General features: G+C 46.5%; 1 long non-coding RNA gene across 1 annotated transcript; it reads right to left on the bottom strand.

The window, feature by feature from the left end:
* Window positions 1–1183: 1183 nt before the first annotated feature.
* On the bottom strand, window positions 1184–3223 carry LOC122446591. Its single transcript, XR_006270928.1, has 3 exons — window positions 3098–3223; window positions 2693–2827; window positions 1184–2424 (listed from the first exon to the last, which is right to left on the bottom strand). It is a non-coding gene; the product is annotated as an uncharacterized LOC122446591 (long non-coding RNA).
* Window positions 3224–3572: the final 349 nt, after the last annotated feature.

Here is a 3572-nt window from a genome sequence, read left to right as displayed (position 1 = left end):
TTTTGTCCACCGATGTGTTTCTCATTCTTATTGTCCCCTGGATTTTGCTTCAGGCCATTCTCACCTCATTCTGCACTGAACATCAAAACGTAACAATCATTCAGCTCCTTCAAAGTGTGCCTTCCCCGTGAAGCAACCTCTGTCCTCTTCCTTTCATGTTTCCTAGGGCCCTTCACATGAGCGTGCTCCCCAGCGCTGCTCAGGCCGGGTGACAGGATCCTTGAAAGCAGGCTCTTCTTGCATGTCTCCAGCCACCCAGGCAGTTAATCAAGGGGCTTTATTAAACATCTCCTGTATGAGGACCAGGGCTCTCACACTTATCCAAGCTGGCTTCCTCCCAACATCCAAGAGCAGGCTGTGTCAGACGCATCAGGATGCTGTGGATCTGACCCACGTGCGACAGACAGTGGAGGCCAGCTGCCCCACCAGCCCCGAGCTCCTCCCCAGAAGGTCTGGGAGTGTGAGTAGAAAGGCCACGCCACTTAAGGGAGACTTCTCATGACCACCAGCTCCTACCTAACCAAGGATGCATTTCACGACAATATCCAGAGATTTGGCAGGTGAAAGGCAAGCCCTGTTCAGAACCTGAAAACCAGAGTGAAATTTTGGCCTAGTGTGTAACCAGAATAACCTCTGCATGCACTCCTTTTCTATAGTCTACACTTTCTGTACTTCAAGAATCCCCAAAAGATGGACCATGTATCAGTCAGGCAGTGCTGCAGAACAAATCACTCCAGTGCGCTTCCTAAAGCAACAGTGTTTATGCTTCATGTGCCCGTAGCTCAATGAGCATTTCGGCCCCTCTGGCGGGCTGGCTCATCTTGGCTGGGCTCACACGTGTCTCTGCAGGCACCTGGGGAGTGGGCTGAGACAGCCACGACTGGGATGATGGCTCTGTGACACAAGTCTCTGATCTTCCAGGATGAGTTTTCATAGTGGAGACGGTGCACAAGAGAGTGAGCCCAGGCACGCAAGGCCTCTGGGCATTGCCACTGCTCCAGTCTTTCATGCGCTGGCAAGAATTGGAACGTATCCTGGGGGACCAATGGGTGGGAAAAGAGGTTCCCCTCCTTGATGGGAAGAACTGTCAAGTCACACTGCAGAGGGCCCACATCCAGAAAGGAAGGAGAGATGGAGGTTATTATTTTTTTTTAATAGAGTTGCTTTATTGAGATATAATTCATATACCATACAATTCATGCATTTTTAAGGGTACAATTCAACAGTTTTTGCTACATTTAGAAAGTTGTGTAATCACCACCACAATCGAATTTAGAATATTTTTTTAACTTCAAAAAGAGATCCCACATCCATCTGAAATCACTCCCCATTTTCCTCTGAATTCCCCCAACACCGTCCTAGGCAATACTAATCTGCTTTCTGTCTCTGCGCGTATGAGGACTGCAGCTGTTCTTGCAATCTACCCACACAATTGCTCCTTCTAAAGGACTAACATGAAATATGCTCTTCCATGACCTACAGAGCACTGGTCTAAGTAGGTAATAGATGTAATTTCTGCTTCTGTTACACCCTGGGAGGTTAGGCTAATGGGTGCTGAGACCGGAGCCTGAGTTCCATTGTAGATGTCCTCGAGTTGATGCTAAATGGCCATCTTGGACCAGAACCTTGGTGGGTGAGTCTCCCATGCTTGGGAGGTTTCCTAGGCAGAGGCAGTTGGCCTCAACCAGGGATGTTCTGGCTTGAAATTTCATATAAAAGCTGTGCAATAACTTCTAGGTTAAGAAAAGTTCATGTTTTCCTCCCATTCCTTTTTTCCCTCTGCTCTTCTCCATCTGCAAATGGAACTAGAAGTGTTGAAATGTTGGAAATTAAAAAAAAGGACAGAAAAAGAATACTCTCATGGTATTTCCGATCCAAGCAGAAGCAGAAAGTGCCAAGGGATCTCATGGGAGGACCTCTTCTCAATGATTTTCAGTTGAATTTTTACAGGCCCATGAGGTTAGGATAGTTAAACAAACTTTGGATAAATGCCGCTGGCTTTTTATTCATTTATGAACTAACCCTTCAATTCTTTTGAGGTTCAACCATCAGCACTTCCTACAAAGCCTGAACACAAAATGTTTCAATATGATCGGATTCCACAGTGTTCAGAAAAGGTAATAAAATGGAAAATAAAGGCCCAGAATCTCATTTAATACAATTATTCAAAGATATCTTCATAAATTTTGTGTACACAGAAAATCATTTGGGTCAAGTTCAGTAAATCAGCAAATTAGCTAGGCTGGTCCCTGACAATTCGGCAGCATTTCAGAATTCCAAACTTTCTGCCCAGTTGGCTCAGTCTGCTTGTGGATTTTGAGTGTCTCACCATACAGAAACAGCCAGGACAAAACTGTAAATTTGATCCTCCAAAAGGAAACAGTTGAAGATTTGCACCGCCGTGTCATGGATCCAACAAAGCCCCTAGAACGCAACGCGTCCTGATGAATAACGCGGAGATCATCTTCCCAAATGTCCCCCCCAACCCCTGCCCCCGCAGGACAGCAGGAGCCTGACAGATTCAGAGACATTACATCAGGGAGAAGGAGGGAGGGGGGAGACGGGGAAGGGGCTGGCTGAGTGTTTAGCCCAGGACTTTGCGTTGGTAAATGCCCCCTTTTCCCAGAACTATTCAGGAGACGGAGGAGAGAAGCAAAGAGGGGGAAGGAAAGTGGCAACGAAGGCTCAATACCTTTAAGTGCTTTGTTTGTCTGAAAAGAAAGGCGCCAGGAAGACAGTAAAGTGAGCTGAAGGGAGCCACGCGCCTCCCCTGCCAAACCAGCCTTTTCTCTGTAAAGCTTTTGTTTCTTCAAAGGTGCCATAAAGCCTGAAAAGGAAGAGAAAGCAGGACTAGAATGTCATTCTTTTCAGATCTTTCTTCTGCCATTGACTTTGATTTCAGACTCCGCAGCCAGCCTACCTTGGCTCTGCTTCCCTTCCCCACCCCATTTTGGGGCCATGAATTAAGTTTATCAGCCAGTGACGGGCTTGTCGTTAGCAATCCAGGTAATAGTGTACACGGGATCCATTTGTATGGACTCCTTTACACCTTGAAAAGCAACATCTTGTCTTGGACTTCCCCATTTCAAAGACTTACCTGAGACTGTTTCACAGGCTCTTGGAACTGCAAGAGTCCTTGAGGACCCACAGAGTATAATTGTCAAGCCATGTGCCAGAAAGAAAAAAAAAATTACGTGCAATGCAATAAGCTCTCGATTTGTCCTAGAAGCCTCAGCTTTACTAAGAAACTTTAGACCCCTTCTAAATACATCTTGGCTCCTTCCCCGGAAAGAGGAACAATGGAAGAAGGTGACTAGCTAAGGACCTAGTTTCTTTTTCACCCCTTCTCCAAGCACCGTTTATCAAAAACAAATAAGCACACGCCTCAGTGCGTTTTTGCCCTCATCTGTTCCTGCACTTTCTCTTCCTAACCCCCAGCCCCCTTTCTGTCCCTCCAACCGCCAACCCCAGGTCTTTGATCTTTCTAGTTCATGCTGGAGTTCAGATATTTGAGTACCTGTGATTTCCAGGCATTGTGCAAGGCACTGAGAAGGCCTCGGTGAGCAAGACAC

This window comes from Cervus canadensis, chromosome 8 (genome assembly GCF_019320065.1).
Source record: "Cervus canadensis isolate Bull #8, Minnesota chromosome 8, ASM1932006v1, whole genome shotgun sequence".
NCBI lineage: Eukaryota > Metazoa > Chordata > Mammalia > Artiodactyla > Cervidae > Cervus > Cervus canadensis.
The sequence above is the reverse complement of the archived record's forward strand: the minus strand, read 5'-3'. Positions and strand labels throughout refer to the sequence as shown.